General features: G+C 39.5%; 1 long non-coding RNA gene across 1 annotated transcript; it reads right to left on the bottom strand.

Moving 5' to 3' along the window:
• Nucleotides 1-7: 7 nt before the first annotated feature.
• Nucleotides 8-27,668, bottom strand: LOC150032721 (uncharacterized). Its single transcript, XR_016524679.1, has 3 exons — nucleotides 22,513-27,668; nucleotides 5,517-5,665; nucleotides 8-351 (listed from the first exon to the last, which is right to left on the bottom strand). It is a non-coding gene; the product is annotated as an uncharacterized LOC150032721 (long non-coding RNA).
• Nucleotides 27,669-27,998: the final 330 nt, after the last annotated feature.

The following is a 27,998-nucleotide window of genomic DNA, read 5'->3' as shown; positions in this document are numbered from 1 at the left end:
ATGGTGATGAAGCTCTATCAACTTTTAGAAGATTTCCATTCAGAAGAAAAAAAACCCTAAAACTCAATATTTCAAAAATTAAGTTCCCTTTCACCCCTTAAAACATATCCTGTTTAACCAAAGGGACTTAAAAGTTCATTCTACCCCTAATTCAAAATACTAAAATTCCAAATAAGACATATGTAGTTCAAAAATGAAAAATACCAAAATAAAGTATGCTCGCAAATAAAATAAGTGTTACAAACAGACTCGAAATCAAGAAGGACATCATCACTTCGAGCGGTTGAACCACTGTCGACCTCTTTCTGATAAGTGCTGTAACCATCAGAGCTTCATCGTTGACTAAATCGTCTGCACATATATAAAGGAAAACGAATGTGAGATTAATGTAAGAGTGAATAAGAAATCGAGAAAGCAAGACATTCGTTCTGTAATACTTTGAAGAGTAATAAAAGAGAACCACCCAATTTGCACAATGGACGTAGGCCTTTGGCCGAACCACTTAAACTTTTGTGTCTTTTCTTCTTACCTTTACGATCGTTTAGATTTTGTTAAAGTATCGTTTACACGATCTTGTAGTTTCTATCGCATCATATACTCGATTGTTTAGCTCTACATACAATCGTCTATACGATCGTTTAGCTCCTCCGTTGTCATCTACGCAATCGTCTAGCTTCAGTCAACTGTCGTCTACAAGATCATCTAACACTTCATCCAATCGTTTACTTAATTGAACTATCATTTAGTTCTTGGTGCATCGTCTATACGATCGTGTAGCCATTTGGTAAACAACAAAAGGATTTTCAAGCTTCAACATTCTATCTCCCCTGATTCTTGAATTGTTATCGACCGTTATATCTAAGTGTTTTGTGATTGTTAACATGAAGATTTTATCATCTAGGACAACAAGTCAACTGTCGTCTACACGATCGTCTAACGCTTCATCCAGTCGTTTACTTAATTGAACTATCGTTTAGTTTTTGGTGCATCATCTACGCGATCATGCAGCCATTTGGTAAACAACAGAAGGATTTTCAAGCTTCAACATTCTATCTCCCCTGACTCTTGAATCGTTATCGACCATTATATCTGAGTGTTTTGTGATTGTTAACGTGAAAATCTTTTCATCTGGGACAACAAGTGGAATTAGAGCTCAGTGAACAATTCAAGAGTGCTCCAAGATTTGAATTCTTGATTCAAAATAGTCAATTTGAAGACCAAGAATGGCAACTACCAGATATGAGATTGAGAAATTCGATGGCAAGATAGACTTTGAACTATGGAAAGCAAAGATTAAAGCAGTCTTGGGGCAGTAAAAGGCTCTCTTGGCCATTACGGACCCTACAAAGTATCCGGAAACACTCTCTGAGGCAGACAAAGAGACTATTGAATCAAATGCATATGGAACCATTGTTCTCAATGTCATAGACAGTGTTTTAAGACAAATTGTCGACCAGCCTACTGCCTATGCCATGTGGCATAAGTTGAATGAGATATATCTTAACAAAAATCTGTCGTACAAAGCTTTCTTGAGGGAAAGATTCTTCACTTATAAGATGGATGCAACAAAGTCCCTCACGAATAATCTTAATGAGTTTAAGAAACTGTCTTCTGAGTTCAGATCAATCGAAGATAATATTGGGGAAGAGAATGAGGCATTCATACTATTGAATTCTCTACCAGAATCTTTCAAAGATGTGAAGACTACATTGAAATACGATAGAGAAAAAATTACCACAGAAGCTATCATATCAGTTGTGAGAGTCAGAGAACTTGAATTGCAAATGACTAAGAATGATCAACAAGGAGGTGAAAGCTTGTTCTCAAAGGGGAAGCACAAGAACAATGGGAAGGGGAAACAGAACAATGGTGATAAGTCCAAGTTAAAGTGCCATTTTTGTCACAAAATGGGACACATGAAAAGGATTGTTATGCCTTGAAAAGAAAATTGAACCAATAGAACAAAGGGGTAAACAGACCAAGGCTGCTGTAGGAGAGAATTCCCTAGTCTATTCAGATGCTTTAGCTGCTACTGAAGAAGGTGGAGACCAGAATACTATGGAGACTCAAGATTGGGTGTTAGAATATGGTTGCTCAGTCCACATGAACCCATCTAAGGGATGATTTTGCACTTATAAAAAGTGTGATGGTGGGCTGATCTATATGGGAAACAATAACACTTGCAGAGCTATGGAAATAGGGTCTGTGTCCTTGAAGATACAAGATGGTTCAGTCAAATTGAGACGTGTTCCAACTTTGAAGAGGAATCTCCTTCTTTGGGGATGTTTGATGCCATAGGCTGTGAATATAGGGGTGTGGGAGGCACCTTTCAATTATTAAGGATTCCAAAGTGGTTTTTGTGGCAACCAAGGTAAATGGTTTACATGTCATCAAGGATGTGCAAATGGCACACTCGACTTTGTTAGCAACTGATTAGGAACCTACTGAAGATGAGTTGTGGCACAAAAGGCTTTCTCACATCAATGTGAGAGGCTATAAGTGTTATCTAAACAGGGAATTCTACCAAGGGGTGTTGGAGATAGCCTTAAATTCTGTGAACATTGTATATTGGGCAAAGCAAAAAGACAACAATTCCTCAAAGGACAGCACACTTCAAAGGAAATCTTTGAATATGTACATTTGGACTTGTGGGGGCCAGCTCACTTTCCATCTCTTGGTGGAGCAAGGTACTTTCTTTCATTTGTAGTTGACTACTCAAGGAAGAGTTGGGTTTACTTTTTAAAATCCAAAGATGAAGTATTTAGTAGATTTAAAGAATGGAAGACCTTAATTGAGAAGCATACCTCTAAACAAATTAAACATTTGAGATCTGATAACGGTTTAGAGTTTTGTGGAGAGAAGTTCAATTTGTTTTGCAGGGAGCATGGCATAGTAAGACATAGAACCGTGAGGTATACACCTCGACAAAATGGAGTAGCTGAAAGATTAAATAGAACAGTGTTGGAAAGAGTAAGATGTCAGTTGTCCAATGCCTTATTGCCTGAAAAATATTGGGCAAAAGCTGTCTCCTACACTATATACACTCTTAATAGATGCCCTCATAAATCCATAGAGTTGAAGACTCCTAAATAGAGGTAGACAGGGCAGCCACCTAAGCTGGAACACTTAAAGTGTTTGGTTGTGTAGGCTACGTGCACCAAAGCCAATGGAAGTTGAAACCAAGGGCTATAAAGTGCATGTTCTTAGGCTTTACATCGGGAGTAAAGGGCTTTAGGTTGTGGCATCCAGTTGAAAAGAGGTGTGTGAATAGTATAAATGTGGTTTTTAGAGAAAATGAGATGTTCTTGATGTCAGAACAACCATCTTCTATAGTGACAAAGACTAGTAGCACTAGATTTGAAGTGGAGCCTCAAAATGATCATGGAGCTTCTACTTCCTCTCAAAATCTAAAGTTAGAAGGTGATGAGGCTGCTGAAACCAATGAGCATGGGTCAAGTGATCAAGTTGAGGCACATGAGGACTTACACAACTATTCATTGGCAAGAGACAGACCTAGAAGAACAATTGTACCACCACCTAGATACCAAGAGTCTAATTTTGCTAGTGTAGCATTGAGTGCTGCCATTTCTTTGAGTAATAATAAACCTTTCAGCTTTGAAGAAGCAACAAACAGTCTGGATTCTAGGCAATGGATTGAGGCTATGAATGATGAAATGAAATCCCTCAATCAAAATGACACTTAGAGATTAATACCTTTGCCTAAAGGGTACAAACCTATCTCATGAAAATGGATTTACAAATTTAAAGAAGAAATTCCAGGTGTGCAAAATCTAGGTTCAAGGTTACGCTTGTTGCTAAGGGGTTCACTCAAAAGGAATACATTGACTACAATGAGGTTTTTTCTCCGTTGTGAAGCATACTTCCATCCGCTGCTCTTTTCCTTAGTTGTGCAAAAGGATTTAGAGCTAGATCAGTTGGATGTAAAGACAGCCTTCCTACATGGGCTGTTGAATAAGACAATTTGCATGAGATAACCTCAAGACTATGTGAAAAGTGGAGAAGAAAACCTAGTGTGTTTGTTGAACAAGTCCATATATGGCCTAAAATAGTCACCTAGATGCCGGTATGAGAGGTTTGATGAGGTAATCTCCAAAATGGGGTTCAAAATGAGCTCATATGATTGGTGTGTCTACACAAATTCTAGTAGCTTCAAGGAACCGATCTATCTACATCTCTATGTAGATGACATGCTGCTAGCCGGGAGATCCAAAGAGGAATTAAGGCAAGTGGAAATGCTTCTTAATAAATAATTTGATATGGAAGACCTAGAGGAGTCAAGGAGGATCCTAGGCATTAAAATAGAAAGAGACAAAAAAAGGGAAGATTGTTAGTTAGTCAATCTGAATATTGTTCAAAGATATTGCAGAAGTTCAAGATGGAGAGTGCTAAGCCAGTAGGCACTCCTCTTGCACCTCACTTCAAGCTTTCAGCTGCCAATAGTCCAAAGAGCATTTGAACCATATGAAGGTTGTCCCTTATTCCTAAGCAATGGGATCTCTTATGTATCTTATGACTTCTACAAGACCAAACCTGTCCTATGCAATAAGTATGGTCAATAGGTGCATGGCAAACCTTGGTAGAAAACATTGGGAGGCAGTCAAGTAGATACTAGGTATCTATGTTCATCCAAGGAGGCAAGAGTCTTATATAGACAAAATGAGCCATCTAATGATGAAGTTTATGGCTATGTAGATGCAGTCTATGCAAGGGACTTGGATAGAAGACGTTCCCTATCAAGCTATGTTTTCCTATAGGGGAACAATTTGATCAATTGGAAAGCTACTTTGCAGCCTGTTATGGCCCTTTCCACAACAGACGCTGAGTTCATCGCATTGTCTGAGGCTATGAAGGAAGGTTTGTGGCTGAAAGGTTTACTAAATGATTTTGGCGTAACAAAAACAAATGTCATAATCTATTGTGATAACCAGAGCACAATATATCTATCTAAGAATCAACAGTTTCACACCAGAACCAAGCATATTGATATTAAATATCATTTCATCAGACAAGAGATTGAGAAAGGGGAAGTCGAGGTAGTGAAGATTCATACTTCTGATAATGCAACTGATATGCTAACCAAAACTGTTCCATTAAACAAGCTTGGTAGATGCTTGGACCTTCTCAGGTTTGAGTTACCTGAATAAGGTTAGCTCATGTCAGCTCAGTGACGCAAAGAGGGAAGGAAGTCTGGATGCTTACAAAGGTGGAGATTGCTACAGAAAGACTCGAAATCAAGAAGGACATCACTTCGGGCAGTTGAATCGTTGTCGACCTCTTTTTATTAAGTGTTATAACCACCAAAGCTTCATCGTTGACTGAATCACTTGCACATATATAAAGGAAAAAGAATGTGAGATTAATGTAAGAGTGAATAAGATGTTGGGATGGTACCAGCATGCAATGGAAGTGATGAGGATCGATAAGTACTCTAATTGATTAATTTTAATAGAAACGAAAGCATTCTTAAATAGAATTTAATGGGTTTCAAAACAAACCTTTGAAGAACCGTTGAAATCTCGATTTTCAGCTGCTAATTCCTCCAAATCTTTGTGTAGACCACCACAACATCTTCCCTCTAGGTGCTCTAGATTGAGTTGTGAGACTCAAAATAAGCTAGAATCAAAGGGAACTTGGAGAATACTCACTGCAACAGCCCAAAATGAAGAACACATTATTCTCATGAATTTTTAGCTAAAATTCTTTCGATTGCAACCCTCTAAAATCACTCCAATCTCTTCATTATATTGCAGACTATCATGCAAAGAGATTTGTTGCATGGGATGCAGCTCATGTTTGGAGTAATTGAAGGTTGAAGATAATGGGTGGTTTGTGAGCTACTTTGAAGATGAAGTTGAAAAATCCAATTTTTCATTTTTGTGTTTTTCTATTTCCAAAATCCAAAATTGATTTTAAAATCATATTTGATTTCTAAAACCAAAGTTTATTAATTTTATAAATTAATTTCATAAATTAATTTTCTAATAAAATTAATAAATAATTATTTAAACAATTTAAATAATTCTAATTAATTTAATATCCAATATTAAATTAATTTTACACAAATCCATTTTCATATATTTAAATCATATTTAAATATATATTCCTCAATTCCATTTGATTCTAATTTGAACATTTCAAATTAACTTATCACACTACTCTATAACTAATCCATTTCCAAGCTAGTAGAAGAACCTCGTGGACCTACAGATCATGGGCTTCAATGATCCGAGATTAATTGGCTAAACTCATTAGACTGATCTAACCCTTATTCGTTAACTAATGGGTCACTCCACTAAAGCCCATAGTGGAACTCCCCTCACTGTAGATATATTATGTCCACCCAATATAACCATGATTAATAAGTCAACCCTTCACATGTTGTTCGTAATAATGGTTGGGTCAAATCTCTGTTTTACCCCTGAAATTATCTCTTGTTCCTTAAGTCCCCACTGATCCCCTAATGAACAATTGTTTTGTGATCCAATCAACAAAATCGAGCCCCTCTCAGGCCAGTGAGAGGGCGAGGCCCCTTGTTCAAGTCCCAGAATCAGCAATTAAGGGAACAACCTCTCTACTATCCCTAAAAGTGGGTAGGAGTGAATTTCATCTTGCACCCTATGTCCCTAGCTATCTATCCAATCTTACCCCTGAAATGGGAGGTTTATTGAGCCGGCGCTATTGAGCCTACCCTCACCTATGCAAATCTAAGGATAATTCCAAATAAACAAGAGTTCATAGTTAGTTCAGGATTAAGGTGAGGTTACCTAGGTCATCACTTTCAAATAGTCAATCTTAAACAGTAAACATAAGTAAGAGTGACTGATTTTGTGGTCATCTTGTACTAACTCTTTTGCACAAGGACACCCCCACTCCTCATGTCCCAACATGAATGAATTAGAATCACTTCGTTTGTTAACACTTTACAACTCCTTATAACAACTACAGAGCAGGCTGCATCCAATAGTGTTACTGGAATAAGGTACCCAATCTTATTCATATACTATAGATCATTTTAACTATTTACTCGAACCTAATCCACCTTTATGTCTCCACATAAGGTTCAAGTACTCATCTAATAGTCAAGGGACTTTTAGGTTTATTGGATTGCTGTCAAGCAAAACATCTATCCAATAATACCTTATTGAATTTTTAGAATAAGTTCCATTGTTTACAAAAAAAAAGAGTTTTAGGATATAACACCCAACATAAGAAATCGAGAGAGCAAGGCATTCATTCTATAATACTTTGAAGAGTAATAAAAGAGAACCTCTCAATTTGCACAGTGGGCGTAGGCCTTTGGCCGAACCACTTAAACTCCTGTGTCTTTTCTTCTTTCCACTATGATTATTTAGATTTTGCTAAAGTAACATTTACACGATCGTGTAGTTCCTATCGCATCATGTACTCGATCGTTTAGCTTCGTGTACAATCGTCTATACGATCATTTACCTCCTCAACTATCATCTACGCGATCATCTAGCTTCAGTCAACTATTGTCTACATGATAGTCTAATGCTTCATCCAATCGTTTACTTAATTGAATTATCGTTTAGTTCTTAGTGCATCATCTACATGATCGTGCAGCCATTTAGTAAACGATAGAAGGATTTTCAAGCTTCAACATTCTATCTCCCCTGACTCTTGAATTGTTATCGATCATTATATCTGAGTGTTTTGTGATTGTTAACGTGAAGATCTTGTCATCTGGGACAACAATAAGCCTAATGAAATTTAACAATGCTTAATCAATTTCATCTTCTAACATCAAATGAAACCAATTATAGAACTTCTGATCAGTTGTTGTTTAAGTATATCCTCCCAATTGAGTTCATTTCTATTTGTATGTAAAAAAATAATTCAATGCTAACGGTGATTTCTAAACTTTTGAATATGTTGTGGAAACAATATTTGAATGAATAATTTATGTATATTAACTTGAGATTTACATAGGGAATTTATAGAAAGGACGATAATCTAATTATAGCCTAAATATATGCATAATACATAAATTAAGGCCTAAATATCTCAACACTCTCCCTCAAACTCAAGGTGATAGAATCAACCTTAAGTTTGTGAGCAAATAAACTAAAGCGACTGGATAGCAGAAACTGAAGAAGCAATTCTGAATCAACACACGGTAGATCTGGGAGGGAAGCAAAAATCCATGAAGAATTAGAACACAGAGAACTTCTAGGCTGGAAAAAGAAACTCACGAACTTCTAGGTTGGAAACAAAGACGTTCATAAAGATCTAAAACAAAACTCACGAACTTCTGAGCTGAAAATAGAGATCTACGAAAATATCCAAAGATAAAACAAAACAGAGCCTTTGGAAAATCTTAAAACTAAACAAAGACTTAAATAAATAAAAGAATCAACTAAGAACCAAAATTGGCTAACTAAATTAAACTAACTGGGTTGATAAATGAAACCAAACCAAGTTGATTGAACCCGATCAGTCCATCTGAACTGAACCGGTCTAATTGAAGCTGGACCGATTTAAAAACTAATGTATGAAAGACATAGGGAGGGGAGAGGTTTTGGACGACGAAAATCTCGACAGACGAGTGGCAAAGGAGCAACTCATCTGAACCCATGGTAGGTCTTCGTCGGAGCTATCTGGGCAAGGTGGATGTGGAACGGATCGAACAAATCTTGCACGACGAGTATCATGGATTGGAGCAGAGGCGAGCATCGAGTGAGAGAGCATCAAGTGGGGGAGCATCAAGTGGACTTTTTTTTGTGGCAGATCTGGACAAGCATCGAGTGGGAGAGAGGGTTTTGTTTTGCAGCAGATCTGGGCGAGCATCAAGTGGGGAGCATCGAATGGGTTTTGTTTTGCGGCAGATCTAGACGAGCATCAGGTGGGGGAGAGGGTTTGTTTTGTGGCAGGTTTGGGCGAGCATCGAGTGGGGGAGAGGGTTTGTTTTGCAACAGATCTGGGCAAGCATCAAGTGGGGAAGTGGTTGTGCACACGGGTATTTCTGGGTTCTCTATGCTATTCGTTGGGCTATTCGCAGGTATTTCTGGGTAGATCTACATTGGTGCAGCGATTTGGGCTATTCGTTAGAGCTGTCTGGGCAAGACGGATCGAGACTTGTGGCAACGAACGGATCTATGTGTGGATCTTCCTTCGTCGATCAGTCGTCAACAAAGGCAGAGATCGGAAGAATCTAAAAAGTAGAAAACCCTAGTAATTGGGCTCTAATACCATATGGAAACAATATTTGAATTAATAATTTTTGTATATTAACTTGAGATTTACATAGGAAATTTATAGAAAGGACGATAACCTAATTATAGCCTAAATATATGCATAATACATAAATTAAGACCTAAATATTTTACCATATGTGATTGGTCTTGAAGGTAACATGGTACTATCCCTGGCCATATCACGACATCTACAAAATTTTAAAATACTTGATACTTCGGTGCGGTCGTAAGGGAATTGACTATCAACCTTTAGTGATTAGGTTTGATTCTCAAACAATGCAAAAGGGCCTTTTATGAAACAAAATACAAGTTATTTTTTCTTTTCTATCTATTGAAATTAAAACTTAGTTTTTTTACTATTAAAAGTTATAATAACTAAATTATAATTTTAAATATTAAACATTATTCTAGCACAAAATTTAATTAAAATTATTGATTTTTAAAACATAAGATATAAATGGTATATGAAATAAAATTATTAAATTTGTGATGACTTTTGTGATGCAGTTATGAATTTTTTTGAGTCGTGTTACCTACCTTGTGGAGTTAATGCCACTGCTATCATGCTTATTCCTAAGCGAGCTGATATTGAGCATATGGAGCACTTTCGTCCTATCTCCTGTTGTAATGTGGTGTATAAGTGGTGTATAAGTGTATTTCAAAAGTTCTGGCTGAGAGGTTGCGGGTGTGGCTTCCTACTTTCATTAGTGGTAACCAGTCTGCTTTTGTGCCTAGAAAGTCTATTACTGATAACATTCTTTTGTGTCAGAAGCTTGTGGGGGTTATCGGTTAAGCAGGAGAAAACCACGGTGTGTGTTGAAGGTGGATCTCAAAAGGCTTATGATTCAGTGAATTGGGATTTTCTGTTTGGAGTGCTTCTGGCTATTGGTACTCCTGTCCAGTTTGTTAGTTGGTTGCGGGCTTGTGTCACGTCTCCTTCTTTCTCTGTGAAGATCAATGGATCTCTTGAGAGTTTTTTCCTAGGTAGAAAGGGACTGAGATAGTGTGATCCATTATCTCCTTTTCTTTTTGTGATGATAATGGAAGTGATGCGTTATTTTATGCGGTGATAAAATGAAAGGAAATCGTGGTGATGGAAAATGCGTTGTGCAACAAGTTTTCTTAGCAAAACCCAAGTATAAATCCTGCTGAGTTTCCTGGTAAGTCCAGGGTCGAACTCAGGGACTAAGGAAAACAATATGTGGTGATAATTTTTAAGATGACTTTGTGGTAACCAATAAATCAAAGAGTTGTTAGGTTGTTGTTTGCGGTAAAAAAAAAGTGGATGCGACGGAGTTAAGAAAAGAGTTAACACTACAGAAGATGCGATGAATATGCGGGGAATGGGTTGAGAAGGGGTTCAGCTAACACTTCCTAGGATTGCGTTCATGTTATGCGATCATGCTACACACATACAATAGGAAATCATCTCTCAACGCAAATGCTACGGATTCTAGTTTTAGAACGCATGCAATATATGCGATAAGTCTATAGGGCCTACACATAAGCCTCTATTCTTGTCTATGCGATGACGAATGACACACACAGATACAAGGCGACTGCATAATACCATAACCTATCTCTACGGTGCATGCGATACATGTTGGCAAACAGAGCTTATCTCTAAGTCCCTATCTCTTGCTTATGCAGATCTAATCTTGCTCTCTCGAGTCTAGATTCTAACCTAGCTCTCTCAAGTCTTAGGTTCTTTCTTTAGACTCTCTCTCGAGTAGCTCTTAAGGGGTGTCGAGCGCAACATAAGACAAGATGATCGTATGTACTGAAAATCCTACGTCATGTTAGCTAAGTTCTTCTCAACTCATTCGATAGATTTAGCTACTCATGCGTGCTTTTAAGAGAGTGAACAAATGTAGATAAACAAGTTCCATTTTATAGATATGTAATTGAAATACAGAATAACAATGCGGAATAAGAATAAAGAGCATAGTAGCAATCTCTTGCTTCCCAAGGCTTTTACACTGTTCTTCTCTACTCTGCTCAAAAGATAATCTCGCTCTCGCGAGAATCGGCCCTCTCTCTGCTTTCCACGCCTTCTGGGTTCTCTCTCGAGCTGACAAGAGCGATCTTCTGGCGTCTCTTCCCTTCTCTCGCTCTGCCTTCTAAGTAAAAGAAAAAAAACTATGAACAAGGCTACTTCTATCTAAGAGAAAATTATCTAACTGTCGAACTCTCTAACTAGACAAACTATCGAACTAGCCGAACTCGATGAACTAGCGGAACTCCTTCACTAAAGGTGGCCTCTGGTATTTATAGAGCTTCGGGGTGAAAGGTTTCTTCTCTCTTATGATTGCACTGATGGGGTATTAATTCTCTGTCTGATGCGCCGAATATTTGTCACCGAAAATTTGAGTGTAATTGCTACAGTAATTCGTTAACGGCTTGTCAACTTAATTCGGAATCGACCGTCATCAGCTTTCTGTCCCATCGTGATTTACTATGCTTTTCACCCGGATGCGCACACCAAGTTGCGTCGGCTCTATGCGGCAACCTTCTTGAGTAGATATTTGCGAGCACAAATCACCGCATAGCCTTGCGGTGATGCAATCTTTTGATGCGCCTTATGTTAACGCAATTTCTTGATGCGCTTGGCCGTTGATTTTTTTGGAACGCATTTTTCGCCATGCGTCAACGCATATTTTGCACAAAAATATATAAGTTAACTGTTTTAATGCGATTGACGCATGCGACCGCAATATTGTGAACTTAATGCTTTTGGACACAATCTTGTATATTTTTATCAATGCAAACCTGCATTGTTTTATAACTCAGCACTGTAATAACGTGCATTTCTGCCCATTATCACACCTCCAATTTTAAACAATGCTTATCCTCAAGCATAAGCTAAAGATTTCCTTTAGAAAGTCGACCACAATCTCTTTTCCTAGATTTCTCAAGGATGCCTTATTCAAATCCTATACACCAAAATTTCCTTAATTCTCATCCAGGTCTCTTCGTAAAATATTTCTAAAATTTAGGGACCGCAAGTTTAACCTTCAAAAAGACTTTACTGGATTCCAGGACATCGCATGATTTATTTCAAAAAAACTTTTTCACTGGGGTGTTAAATGATTTTTTATCCTTGCGTATTTTAGACATTGTTTTTTTTCTGACCTCGCCTTCGTTTTGGCTTGCCCCCACGTGTGTCATGCAGACATCCAACTACGAGCAAGGCGCTCTTTCTCAGATTAAACTCATGCCCATTTGGCAGCGGAGTTGCGGTCATTTATTTATGCGTTGATCACAATTCCTACCTTCGTTTTGGCTTGCCCCCACGTGTGTCATGTGGACATCCAACTACGAGTAGGATCCAATTGTAACCTTATGATTTTTTTTTTTTTAAGCAAGGCTAAAAATAGCAAGGTCGAAAATGAATACTGCACCCCCAAATTTAAAATGCGGCAATGTCCTCATTGCCAAAAGATTGAAAAAAGTCATGCGATGTTCTTAGGAAGTTCGTAAAGGGCCAATTTCAAAGAAAGCTAGCAGACCACTAACTTCTAGAAATATTTCATGAGGTGACTGTCCTAAAACTAAGATGACTCTAATGTATATGGAAAAATAGAAGTATGTGTTTCATCATTGAAATCATAATTGGCAAAGAGAAATCATGCGGTGACTTATTAAATTGATCACTGTTAAATGATTGTGGTAACCAAAGAGGATGCGGTGATAAAATTTTCAAAACTAAAATGCGATGCGATAACGAAATTTGGAATAAAGTCAAGGAATGATACAACCCTCAAATTTGCGTTGTCGCCCGCATTATTTGTTGACGTATCCTGCTTTGCGGCAATCTACTTTCTTTGGATTGCGGTGATGGAATAAAGTAGTTGCGTCTTCGTGTAGCGCCTCCACAATCGTTTACCTCGATCGTTTGCAAAGAAGCACATCGAGAGGGTCAAATGATAACAACAAAAACACAAAGTTAACAAAATTGTTTACCACGATCGTTCAACACAATCGCATAATTTTTTTTTTTTTTTTTTTTTTAGAAATTAGATAGCAAAATGATAATACTAAGAGGGAGTAAAGATAAGTTTAAGAATTCAGGATTTCAACGGATACTTCACAAATCTTGCGTCCCTGATGAATTTAAATCGCCTGATAGCGCAGGGACCACCCACTTCTTTCTCATTCAGAGTTTCTTAAGTCCACGGAGGCGACCTTGCGATGCCAGTCTTCTCCGCGATATACTTTCACTTGTTGCCCATTAACTTTCAATATGTTGGTTCCGTCGTCATTAGATAGCTCGACCGCGCCATGTGGGAATACCTTTCTGACTATGAAGGGTTCGGACCAACGTGACTTTAATTTCCTAGTGAAGAGTCATAGTCATGAATTAAATAGTAAGACCTTTTGCCCGACTTAGAGGTTCTTGCCGCATATTTTTTTGTCGTGCCAGTGCTTTGCGCGCTCCTTGTAGATCTTTGCTTTCTCGTATGCGTTAATTCTCCATTCCTCCAACTCGACCAATTGAAGTTTTCTCGCTTCTTTTGCTGTCCTTAAGTCAAAGTTTAGCTTTTTCACCACCCACAACGCTTTGTGATCCAGCTCCAGTAGTAAATGACATGCTTTACCAAATACCAACACATACGGGGACATGCCTATGGGTGTCTTATAGGCAGTTTGGTATGCCCACAATGCATCGTCCAGCTTTGTTACCCAATCCTTTTGCGAAGGCCTTACCACCTTCTCCAGTATCAGCTTGATCTCTCGGTTGGACACTTCAGCCTGACCATTCGTCTATGGATGGTATGCGGTGGCCACTTTATGGAGGATATTATATTTGCACAGAAATTCTTTGACAGTGTGATTGACAAAGTGGGACCCTTCGTCACTTATTATGGCACGTGGAGTGCCAAAACGAGTGAAAATGTTTTTCTTTAGGAATTTAGAGACTACCGTCGCATCGCTTGCGGCGCATGCCACTACTTCTACCCACTTGGACACGTAGTCGACGGCTAACAAAATATAGTTTTGACCATTCAATGGTGGGAATGGTCCCATGAAATCAATGCCCCAGACGTCGAGCAACTCTAGTTCCAAAATGGTGTTCATGGGCATCGCATGTTTCCATGAAATATTACCTGTGCGCTGGCACCGGTCACATTTCATCGCGTAGTCATTTGCATCCTTAAATAGTGTTAGCCAATAGTATCCACTTTGTAAGATTTTAGCTGCGGTGCGATGGCCTCTAAAGTGCCCCCCATATGGTGAATCATGACATTGCAATAATATGCATTGTTGAGCAGCATCCGGGACACACAGTCGCAAAATCTGGCCTGCCCCCCTCTTATACAGATTGGGCTCATCCCAATAATAATATCTGCATTCATGCCTGAGCCGTCTCTTTTGTTGGTTGGTATAATCTTCAAGAAATTGGTTGTAAACCAGATAATTTTCCACGTCTGCATACCATGGAAATTCTTCAATCTGAAATAGTTGCTCGTCTGGGAACATTGTGCTCACATCTGACTGATTGCGGTCAACCTCAGGATTTTCCAATCTGGATAAATGATCCGCAACTTGGTTCTCCATCCCCTTTCGATCAATTATTTCCATATCGAATTCCTGAAGGAGGAGAACCCATTTAATCAATCTCGGCTTCGCGTCCTTCTTTGTCATCAGATATTTTATCACCGAGTGGTAAGTATGGATGAGTACTTTTGTTCCCAGCAAATATGCTCTGAATTTCTTCAACGCAAATATTATCGCAAGCAACTCTTTTTCTGTAGTGGTGTAGTTAGTCTGAGTAGGATTCAAAGTCTTACTCGCATATGCGATGGGATGAAGCATTGTTTTTCTCTTCTGCACCAATACTGCTCTCATTGCATACCCGCTCATGTCGCACATTAATTCAAAGGGAAGAGTCCAATCTGGTGCGATCAACACGGGCGCAGTCGTTAACGCGTTCTTGAAAATCACAAATGCATTGAGGCAATTGTCATCAAAGTCAAATTTTCTATTGCCTCCATTTCGCACTCAGTGGTTGTGCTATCTTTGAAAAGTCCTTGACAAAACGTCTGTAAAATCCGTCATGTCCTAAGAAGCTCCTAACAGCCTTTACACTTGTTAGGGGTGGAAGCTTTTCAATTGCTTCAATTTTTGCCTTGTCCACCTCCAACCCATCCCTAGATACCTTATGCCTCAGCTAGACGATTTAACATTTGGTCAATAAAAGGTAAAGGGAAATGATCTTTCTTTGTTGCCGCATTGAGTTTGCGGTAGTCCATACAAATCCGCCACCCGGTGACGGTTCTTTGTGGTATCAGTTCGTTATTTGCATTAGGGACTACCATCATCCATCCATTCTTCGGCACGCACTGCACTAGGCTGGCCCACTGTAACGCTAAAAATGGAATGTTATGTTGTGTTATCGTTTATGCACATTACTGATGAAAGAATGAATCGTACAAGCTCATGTCCCCGACAACGGCACCATAAACTTGTAACGCGAAATTTAATCTCTTTATCTACTTAAATGCATGGCTGATGAATGAAACGAATGATGTGCTAAATATGCGCTAAAGTTTTTTTGCGATAAAAAGAGTTTATATGCGATACTACGTCTAAATATATGCGTTGTTAATGATATATTCGTAGTATGCTATGTAGTAGTGCTTGTCACAAGTTTCCTTGCGCGGAAATCAAGTATAATTCCAACGCAAGTTTCTCAGAATAATCTGAGGTCGAACACAGAGATTGTTTTCGTTAATGCGCTACTATTGTGATATATGCGACCGATTTTTAATAATGAATAAAGAATGTTGATTTATACAGAAATGTAAATTGCGGTGAAAGTAAAAATTGTGTTAATAAAATAAATCCTAAACTAATATGATACACAATACAAGATACATGATACACGATACTGAGGTCGAGAACTGACTGTGAAGTTGTACAAAGATTCGATGTATGCGATGGCAAGTCTTTATGAATGAAGCAGAAAGAGGAAGAGTAAATAGTAAAAACAACGCAAGTTTGTCAATTGTGTTAAAGATGCAACTAAGGTTTCGCTTTCCCTTGGCGTACACCTCTCGGTGATCGGCCGCGTTCCCATATCTCTATAGTGAAACAGGGATGAACGTGATGAATGCAAGGTTGTTTCCATCTCTGGAAATACTTCTTGCTTTAGTTAACGCATTCTTCCAGCCTTCTCTCGATAGGCGGAATAACATCTTCACATCTGCTCTCACAAGTGAAGATGTCGTCGAGCATGCTTTAGCTAAACTTAATTATTTCCTTAACACCAATTAACTTACTTGTTTAATTCTTGCCATTTACCCATGGGATTAATAACACATCATGGAGAAAATGAATTATAGATGTACGAAAAGAGACAAAGAAATGACAATGGAAATTATCATAACATTTAATTCTAAGATTAAGCATTTGATACATGTTGTAAATAAAAGAGTAAAGAAGATGAATACAGATGATGAAATAGAGATTAGAAATGAATACAGAAAGAGTATCAACGTCTTGACACAAATCCTGAATGGAGGTTGTGCTTGCCGGCGTATGGAAGTAGTGGAAAGGAAAGACTCCCTCTCAGGCTTGCTTTCCTGGTAGAATTGACCTTCGCACAAAGCTTCAGCTACGGGGATCGGAATAATTATCTACCCGGAGACTCACCTCTCGGCCTTGTCTCATGGTTCTACCAGATCTACTCTGGACAGTCGCTTCAGACCAGTCTCTCTCTCTCAGAATCAGTATATGCACGCCTCTATGTATACATGTATATCAGTATCTGTATCTGTATGTGTATATCTTTTCAGCGAATTTGAAGATGCTATTTATAGGCAAGGCCTTGGCTCTTTGAATTTTTGGTCCTCACTGTATAGTTATGGTAGTTCCTGAAATGGTGAAATGGAAAATTCCTTCTATTATGCAATCAACCCGTCAGAAATGCACAATTGAAAGCTGTACACTTGTAAGAATCCTCCGCAAATATGTTGCTCTTTACATCATCGATCGATCGCCGCATGCGGTGTTATTTTTTATTACCGCATGCAGTTGAAATTGCGTTGATCACTAGAGCTCTTGATCGATTGTCGCATGCGCCGTCATTATGTTGATCGTTTCTTCGTTCTTGATTTATGGGCGCCATGCGATGTAGATGCATTGTTCACTTTATCTTTCAGCCATGAACGCATGCGATGACTGATTTCCTGCAAACATAAACTAAAACATTCTATTCTACCATCGCAATGGTGTTAGTGGGTGTATTGATGACATTTATAATTTTTGCATTTCTTAGCCAATTTCTATACTATCGACGCAACTTTCCTTTCTTTTAGCCGCAATATCTAAATAAAACAGTATAAATAACTTGTATTTCTACAAGTTATCACACCCCCAAATTTAGATATATGCTTGTCCTCAAGCATATCTTCAACTAAGGCAATATCGTTCAATTCTTATCCTTACTTTGCGTTGATTGGTTGCTCCGAATGCTCCTCCTACACAACATTACTTAACAACGCAATTTTCCTTCCATTCTTTAATAATTCATAAACATGCCCTACTTTATTCTTTTATACAACAAATCTCTATTCAAAAATTCCCTTCTTGTTTTGAAAAGAATGTTTACCTCTTCATGCAAAAACAACTTGGTGCGTCTGTATGCGGTGGTCTAGTTTGCGTCATTCTATTAGAGATTGTTGATCATGGTTACACCCTTCGTTTTTGCTTGTTCCCACAGGTGTCATGCGAACATCCAACTACGGCTGTGTGCCAATCTCAACTTCAACTCTTGATTTTCAACTAAGTTCAACTTTTTCTTATCAGAGGAGTTGTCCCATATATTCTTATTTTTTCTTCTCATTTTTTTCCTTTCATATTGCGTCGATCTTGGAAACCCACCTTTGTTTTGGCTTGCTCCCATGGGTGTCATGCGAACATCCAAATACGAGCAGGTTCTTTTCACAACTTAACTCTTATCAGATTGGGATTTTGATTTTCCCTTGCACTAACATTGGAGTTTGTATGAAAAAAAAATTGAAAATGGACGCATTTTTTCTAATGATCGCATCTGCTCAGACCTTCCCCACCCCCAAATTTAGAGATGTGCAAGGTTCTCATTGCGTTGTTTTGGACAGAATAGATAAACACTTGGTCAAAAGTTTGAAAAGAAGGTTTGAGCAGAGTCTTGAAGGATAAAAGGTAAAGCAGTGCTATTGCTACGAATTATCTAAGTGTTAGTCAGAAAATATTGCTAAAGTGTTAGTCAGAAAATACAAAGTGTGGGAAATGTTGCTAAGGGTATGCACATAACTCATCATGGCAGCGCAATGAATAACGCAAAATAAAATATCAAGAACATCGCAATAATTGACAAATGATGATAAATAAGAGGCTAACGCATACGGAAAGGATTGTTACTTAGTTGTATTAAAATTAACCAAGCATACAAAGAATTACAAATAATGCAATACAAAATTTCAGCATGTACAAAGAATCAAGAAATAGCTTCTATACACAAAAATAATGAATGAATTAAAAAGAAAGAATGACCGCAACAAAAAAATTTGTAGCATTATTGAAGAGGAGGTCTAGGAGGAGGATTTTGTGGAGGAACACGAGGAGCTTCTTCAAAGTACAGATGTTGTTGTAAATGCGGAGGCACCATGGGACCATGTAGATAGGCTGTCAAAAAGTTGAAGTACTCATGGTTGCGCTTTGTCATTTGTCTTTTGTTCAAGTGGATCGTGTAGACATTGCGTTGAATGTTGATCAGCACCTGCCTTGTCATTGCAACATTGCGTTGCAACTCTGCTTGTCGCTCGTGTAACTGCGTTATTCGCTGGCAGAAAAAGTCATGTTGATGAGAGAGGAGAACGCATATCAGCAAGGTCAACAGCTAGGGTGGCAATGGTGGGTTACGCCTGCGATGTTTCACCATCAATGTTTTGGGGTTGGGCAGAAGTGCCTTCACCCAAATCATGTAGGTCATTAACATGCGGTGGTGGAGGAGAAAATTGCAGTGAAGAAGAAGGGGAAGAGGGAGCTGCTGGATATGCGTTGGGTGAAGCAGGAGCGAGAAAGAGGTTAGTAAAATGTACAGGGAGTGGGGAAAGGGTTCTGTAGGAGGGCTTGGAGGGCAAATGATCAAAGGTAAAGGTTCCAAGGGTTCTTGATCTTGCGGTGATGGCTCTTGGACTTTTTCCTTGCCTTTGTCAACCTTGCGCTGTTTCTTGGGCTTTGGCTGCTGCGGCGCATTTAAATCAATGATGGGCCTTTTCAGTGGAAGCTCGGGACAATGAGGGGAATCTTTAAGAAGCATTCTCAAAATCTTGATGTTGATGAGGCCATGGACTTCTGGCATTCATTCTTCCTTAATACCTACACCCAATGAGAGGCATAAGATTGAAACTGTCCAAGGGAAGAAATACTAGCCTCTTATATGCCCCACAAAACCTCGAATCTGTCTTGTGATCAACTGGCCCACATCTATTGGAATGTCGTGTGCGATGCAGTATGCGGCCATGACTCTATCCCTCAAAACTGTTTTGTCATGAGAAGTCGGGATAAGTCGCCTTTCACCAAATAACCCAAAGTCGCGCTTCTGGAAGCAGTTTATTAGACGCAAGGGTTCTGATGCCTTTCATAGATACTAACCACTGAGTGCCCAGTTGTGTTAATATCTTCAGCGCATTTTCCATCTGTTCTTCTGTGGGATCATCAATGATTTTATTATCCGGCACATCTGGGATGTCCTTCGTTTGATATAACTCATTAATGTCCTTTGCACTGAAAGGCACTACCTCTCATTTCATGATCACTGCATCTTTAGTGCCATGAAGTCGTCCATTATAGAAAGCTCGCACTACCATTAGGATTACAATGGATGGGCACTGGCAAAATGCTTCCCATCCATGTTCCAATACAACACTTGTGATAAGTCTGGTAGTGGCGTTGGCGCAGGGAAGAACCCCATTTTCATCATCTGTCGTCATTCTCTTTCTTCTTGGATGGCCGTCCTTTGGCCAATGCAGGCTCACTACTTTCCGTTTTTGCTTTGCCCTTCTCTTTTGTCAACGTAAGGCAGGATCTTTGTTTTTGTCTATTTTCCAATTCCTTGCGTTGTTCCTCCTTTTTTCATTCCGCAATTTATTTACTCTTCTTTTCTCTTATGCGCTGAACATTTGCTTTGCGCCTCTTCTCCTTCTCTTCCTTCTTCTTCTTTTCTTCCTCTTCTTCTTCTCTCATTTCTCTTTCGAATTGCTCTGAGGTCAACAATATGTGATGTTCTTCCTCGAGCCTTATTCTCTCTTCTTCTGCCGATATTGCGTTGTTGCGGTGCACTTCTTCATTGTGTAATTTTCTTCTTAAATCGCCTTCTGTGATGATTTGTTGTGCCCGCAACACCTTCTCTTATTTTTCTTCTTCCTCTTTTCTTCTCCTCTCCTTCTCTTCTACTACACTTTGTAAAAAATGTGGGTCAACTGTTGACCCTTACAGCACATTCTCCTTGCGACGCAACAAAGGAGGGGTGATGTCTGGATTCTCTCCATCGTCAGTCGCAACCGTTTTTATTTGCGTTGATTTCTCTTCAGGTTGTGCTGATTCTCTTTGTTGCGCTAACAGCCCCTCATCCACCCTTACGGTGGTTGATTTTCCATTGACTTCTGGGCTCTCAGCCCTCTTTCTCTTTTCTTCCTTCTTCTTCAGGTGCTTCTCCTCCTACCTGCGTTCCCTCCTCTCACTTCTTTTTCTTTCTTTCTTCTCCTTCCCTGGCTGGGCTTTTACATCACCTTCCGCCCTCTTCTCCTTGATCTTCTTCTTCTTCTTCTCCTCAACCATTTTAGGCTGCTTCTCCACCACCACTTCCTCCAAAGCAACCCTGATGGGTCCCTCATAGAATTCTGTTTGAATAGTTTCCTTAGGATCCGAAACGGCCAGGGCGCTCATTCTTGAAGCTTCCTCCATCTCTTCGTCCGAAGGTAGTGGCTGATTAACAACCTCAGCTTCGGGCAGCCCCCCTTCCTTCTCCATATTACCAAGTATGCTCCCAAACACCACTCTATCGTCTCTTCTCTTCTTTTCACTTTCAGAAGACAGTGTTGGGAATGGGGCACTCTCCGTGCTCTGCCCCTCTCTGATTTGAAGTGGTCTGGCTGCTAAAGGCTTTCGTCGAGATTTTTCGGCGACTCGAGGGATGGGTTTTGGTTGGGCGGCGAGACGGCGGCTTGCTGCTAAGAATGTCGCCTCTCTTGCAATGATTTGGGCTGGTGAGGGTGATGAGGGTAAAGAGGATGAATGGGAAGATTGGTCGGCCATGGCTGTACTGAGTGAACGAATTGGGAAGGTTCTTAGGGTTTTAGGAAGGAAGTTTGAAGTCTGGGTATGCAAAGCTGCGCTTAGGTTTTCGTTTTAGCAAAAAACTCAAATAGACGACCTAAGAAAAGGGAGGACGGAATTTATAGGTTGGGCCTTGATGGGCCCAATGCAAATTCTGCGATGGCAGGCCTCGAGGTACTCAAAAAGTCTGTCGCCACGCTCCTCACATTTATGAGTTAACAGAGAAGTACATCCTTTCATCCACGAAATCATCATTTCCTTGGAAGCCTAAACGATTGGACTACTCTATTTGCAAAAAAAAAATTGTCTTCGGTGTTTTATTCGGTTGAGCGCAAGGTTAAGATTAACGCAATGCATCTATTAACGCAAATGCATATTTGCAGAGGACGAGTAACAACGCATGTATCAGCGCAACACACCCCCCAACTCAATGCATTTCTGGAGGACGGGCCCACTGTATTTCTACTGGCACAACATTACCTCGACATAGTGCGTTTTCGCTAAGGACGGGCGAAAAATACATACGAGCGCATCACACCCCTCAGCGCAATGCATTTTTGAAAGATGAACACAAAGTGTATCTTGTTATCACAAGATGCCCCCATCATCGCAATGCATACCGGATGTTGATTGTTATTATTATGTTTTTTTTTGTTTTTTTTTTTTTCTTCAATGCAAGTCGCTAGGACTTTGCGGTAATCATTTTCTCTTACACAATCATTCACAGAGAATTTAAAATAATGCACTTGATGCAGCAAGTAAGGAAATTGAAATAACGCACGGAATTTAACGTAATTGAATGAAATGAAAAGTAAATTCATAAGGCAATAAATGCTAGTTTAAGAAAACAATAAATAACGCAATGCATAAAGCAATAAAGGAAAGCAATTAAACATAGATTTTAGAGATATGGATTGAAAGACAATTTTCTCATGATTACCGCAATCCACACCTTTGCAGGCGATCAAGCTTGCCTGCGCAATGTCATTAACGACATTGTTCACCTCATTGCCTCATCCCGCAGTGTGTACAGGAAGAGATACAATCTAAATTCTTCGGAAGTCACACCAGGTATGGAGAATGCGTTGCACATATCTACAAAGCTGGTCAAATGAGCATGCAGGTCTTCTCCTTGTATCCGAGTTATCCCCCATTTTAGATCATTTGAAGCACGACCAGCCTTATCTCAAACCTTGCATTCTCCGCAACCCTAGGTCTTGAAATTCCAGCGTTTAATTTGGTTCTGATGTGTTCCTGCACGAAAAATACACTTGATCTCTGGTTAGTTTAGAATTTCTGGATCAATTCCAGTACTCACAAACCATCAGACTGTTCTTCGCGATAAACAGCCAGTACAAAGAGATCTGTCCTACAAAATACCACAAAAGTATTCAACACTAACCGTTACCAATCCCCGGCAACAGAGCCATAAACTTGTAACGTTAAAAATGGAATGTTATGCTGTGTTATCGTTTATGCACATTACTGATGAAAGAATGAATCGTACAAGCTCATGTCTCTGGCAACGGCGCCATAAACTTGTAACACGAAATTTAATCTCTTTATCTACTCAAACGTATGGTTGATGAATGAAACGAATGATGTGCTAAATATACGTTAAAGTTCTTTTGCGATAAAGAGAGTTTCTATGCGATACTACGTCTAAGTATATGCATTGTTAATGATATATTCGTAGTATGCGATGTAGTAGTGCTTGTCACAAGTTTCCTTGCGCTGAAACTAAGTATAATTCCAACGCAAGTTTCTCAGAATAATCCGAGGTCGAACACAGAGATTGTTTTCGTTAATGCGCTACTATTGTGATATATGCGACCAGTTTTTAATGATGAATAAAGAATGTTGATTTATACAGAAATGTAAATTGCGGTGAAAGTAAAAATTGCGTTAATAAAATAAATCATAAACTAATATGATACACGATACAAGATACATGATACACAATACTGAGGTCGAGAACTGACTGTGAAGTTGTACAAAGATTCGATGTATGCGATGGCAAGTCTTTATGAATGAAGCAGAAAGAGGAAGAGTAAATAGTAAAAACAACGCAAGTTTATCAATTGTGTTAAAGATGCAACTAAGGTTCCGCTTTCCCTTGGCGTACACCTCTCAGTGATTGGCCGCGTTCCCATATCTCTATGGTAAAATAGGGATGAATGTGATGAACGCAAGGTTTCCCATCTCTAGAAATACTTCTTGCTTTAGTTAACGCATTCTTCCACCTTCTCTCGATAAGCGTAATAACATCTTCACTTCTGCTCTCACAGGTGAAGATGTTGTCGACCATGCTTTAGCTAAACTTAATTATTTCCTTAACACCAATTAACTTACTCACTTAATTCTTGCCATTTACCTAGGGGATTAAGAACACATCATAGAGAAAATGGATTATGGATGTACAGAAAGAGACAAAGAAATGACCATGAAAATTATCATAACATTTAATTCTAAGATTAAGCATTTGATACATGTTGTGAAGAAAAAGTAAAGAAGATTAATACAAATGATGGAATAGAGATTAAAACGAATACAGAAAGAGTGTCAACGTCTTAACACAAATCCTAAACGGAGGTTGTGCTTGCCGGCGTGTGGAAGTAGTGGAGATGAAAGTTTCTCTCTCATGCATGCTTTCCCGGTAGAATTTACCTTCGCATAGAGCTTCAGCTACGGGGATCGGAATAATTCTCTGCTCGGATACTCATCTCTCGACCTTGTCTCGTGGTTCTCCCAGATCTACTCTGGACAATCGCTTCAGACCAGTCTCTCTCTCTCAGAATTAGTATATGCACGCCTCTATGTATACATGTATATCAGTATCTGTATCTGTATGTGTATATCTTTTCAGCGAATTTGAAGGAGCTATTTATAGGCAAGGCCTTGGCTATTTGAATTTGTGTCCTCACTGTATAGTTATGGTAGTTCCTGAAATTGCAGAATGGAAAATTCCTTCTGTTACGCAATCAACCCGTCAGAAATGCACAACTGAAAGCTGTACACTTGTCAGAGTCCTCCGCAAATGCGTTACTCTTTACATCTTCAGTCGATCGCCGTATGCGGTGTTATTTTTTATTACCGCATGCGGTTGAAATTGCGTTGATCACTAGAGCTCTTGATCGATTGTCGCATACGCCGTCATTGCGTTGATCGTTTCTTCGTTCTTGATTGATGGGCGCAATGTGACGTAGATGCGTTGTTCACTTTATCTTTGAGCCATGAACGCATGCGGTGACTGATTTCCTGTAAACAGAAACTGGAACATTTTATCTCTGGCTTTATCGCTTCTTTTTCTCCTTCTTCTTCTCCAGTCACCGCAATCTCTGGTTTCAGTGCAATTGGAGCAGTCCTGCTTGGCTCTTTCTTTTCCCCTACCACAGTCTTGCCACTTCGCAATGTCACGACTTGACATTGCTCTTTACCCGTACCCCCTGGGTTGCGTGGGAGTTTCGTTGAACTTGGCAGGGCCCCGTACGGTCTGTTCTTAAGTTCGCTCCCAATCTGGCCCATCTGTAGTTCCAGGTTGCGGATAGACGTCGCTTGGTTTTGAAGCACAGTTTCGTTTTTTTCAATATATTGCTCCAACAAACTTTTCAAAGAAGAAGATTGTGGCGTCTGCGAACTGCTGGCTTGATTACTCGTCTGATCATTACTTCGCAGGAAAATTTTGGGTGGCCCTTCTTTTTGCGTTACTTATTGGAAATTTTGCTGCTGATTTTTCCAGCAAAGTTGGGGTGGTTTCTCCACCCAAGGTTGTACGTGTTAGAAAATGGGTTATTCTTCACAAAGTAGATGAACTGTCAGTTTTGCAGACATTCCTCTATCGCATGTCCTTCACCGCAAATAGCACACCTTGCGGTAGTCTGGTTGTGCGTTCACTTGCCCACTATGCGTTTTTTGGGCTATTAATTGTGATTCCCTGTATCAAGTTCATCATCGCAGTCATCTGACTCTGAAGTGATGCGATAGCACCATTGTTTGCGTCAATATCCTTTATTCTCAATCTTTGATTGCTCTCTCTCTCCAGTCTTCGTGATTTTTAGAGATGCGATCAAGGATGTTCTTAGCCTCATCATACATTTTATCTAGCAGACCTCCAGCGGCTGTCACATTGGTAGCGGTCTGCGGAGCAGGGTTTAATCCGTGATAAAAAAATCTCCATTTATAAGCAATCTAGTAATTCGTTGTACGGGCAGTCTCTTACCAGCTTAAACCTCACCCAACCATCGCTGAGGGATTCGTCCATGTCCTGTTCAAAATTGCTTATTAATTTCCTTCTCCTGGCATTCTCAGTTGGTCGGAAATATTTCTTCATAAACTTCTCTACTACTTGTTCCCAAAAAGTAATCTCCCCTGGTTCGAGAAAGTGTGCCCATTTTCGTGTCTGATCACACAAAGAAAATGGAAACAAAGTTAGTCGAACTTCCTCGGTGGAGATATTCGGGAACACAAAAGTGTTGCGGATCTTCGCCACGCCTTCTTCCAAACTGTTCAGCAGTCTGGATCATCTGCAGCATCACCGGTTTCATTTCGAATCTCGATCCATCAAGTGCGGGCCTCATGATTCCTGGGGAGAAATCGTAGAGGTTGGGCAACGCATAGTCCCGAATGGGCCTATTGCGGTCATTCGCCAATAGGATGGGATTCGCCATGACATTGTTTTCGTTTAGTGCTCCATTTCCAAGTTATTTCGTCATATTATCTTTCTCTTGTTGTTGGCGACTATCTCTCAATCTTCGTCGGAACGTTCTTTCAATCTCTGGGTCGTAATTCGCCAAAGATTGAAAGCTGTAAAGAAATCAGAAAAATTACCGTTAGCACACTAAATTTCTGAAGTCCCCGGCAACGGCGCCAAAAACTTGATGCGTTATTTTATGCGATGATAAAATGAAATAAAATCGCGGTGATAGAAAATGCATTGTGCAACAAGTTTTCTCAGCAAAACTCAAGTATAAATCCTGCTGAGTTTCCTGATAAGTCCAGGGTCGAACTCAGAGACTAAGGAGAACAATATGTGGTGATAATTATTAAGATGACTTTGCAGTAACCAATAAATCAAAGAGTTGTTGGGTTGTTGTTTGTGGTAAAAGAAAAGTGGATGCAACAGAGTTAAGAAAAGAGTTAACACTACAGAAGATGCGATGAATATGCGGGGAACGGGTTGAGAAGGGGTTCAGCTAACACTTCCTAGGATTGCACTCATGTTATGCGATCATGCTACACACATACAATAGCAAATCATCTCTCAACGCAAATGCTACGACTTCTAGTTTTAGAACACATGCAATATATGCGATAAGTCTATAGGGCCTACACATAAGCCTCTTCTTGTCTATGCAATGACAAATTGCACACACACATACAAGGCAATCGCATAATACCATAACCTATCTCTAGGGTGCATGCGATGCATGTTGGCAAACAGAGCTTATCTCTAAGTCTCTATCTCTTGCTTATGCAGATCTAATCTTGTTCTCTCGAGTCTAGATTCTAACCTAGCTCTCTCAAGTCTTAGGTTCTTTCTTTAGACTCTCTCTCGAGTAGCTCTAAAGGGGTGTCGGGCACAACATAAGACAAGATGATCGCATGCAATGAAAATCCTAGGTCATGTTAGCTAAGTTCTTCTCAACCCATTCGATAGATTTAGCTACTCATGCATGCTTTTAAGAGAGTGAACAGATGTAGATAAGCAAGTTCCATTTTATAGATATGTAATTGAAATACAAAATAACAATGCGGAATAAGAATAAAGAGTCTGGTAGCAATCTCTTGCTTCCCAAGGCTTTTACATTCTTCTCTACTCTGCTCAAAAGATAATCTCGCTCTCGCAAGAATCGGCCCTCTCTTTGCTTTTCCACGTCTTCTCGAGCTGACCAGAGCGATCTTTCGGCGTCTCTTCCCTTCTCTCGCTCCGCCTTCTAAGTAAAAGAAAAAAAAAACTATGAACAAGGCTACTTCTATGCAACGACTGAATCCTTACATACTATGGTCTGACCGCTACGACATGCATGCTTAGACTTTTCTATTATACATGCTTAGACTGGTCTCGCTCTCGCTCCTGCACCCGCTCTCTCCCATTTTCTTGCTGAGAATCTCGCTCTCTTTACTCTTGCTCTCTCCAATTTCCTAGTTTTCACGCGTGGGTTGCCTTCACTGCTTGTGGATTCCACTTCCCCGTTTTAACTCTTTAAAATTTTAAGAGTATATGGGCAATTAATTCACCTCCATTTCTTTCAATGAGTAGTGCCCAAATAAAAAGTTATCTACTGCCCTTTGTCTCCTGAATTAGCTAGTGTCCAAATTCTAATTAATCCTCTCTGATTTTTCCCCCTTATTCATTATTTTTGGATAATTAATAAATTTCTTATTTTTTCCAATTCTAAATTTCCCCCTAATTTTCCTATTAAGTTTATAAATTTTTCA

This window comes from Benincasa hispida, chromosome 11, assembly GCF_027475165.1.
Source record: "Benincasa hispida cultivar pf3 chromosome 11, pf3_genome.v1.1, whole genome shotgun sequence".
NCBI classification, from domain to species: Eukaryota; Viridiplantae; Streptophyta; class Magnoliopsida; order Cucurbitales; family Cucurbitaceae; genus Benincasa; species Benincasa hispida.
The sequence above is the reverse complement of the archived record's forward strand: the minus strand, read 5'-3'. Positions and strand labels throughout refer to the sequence as shown.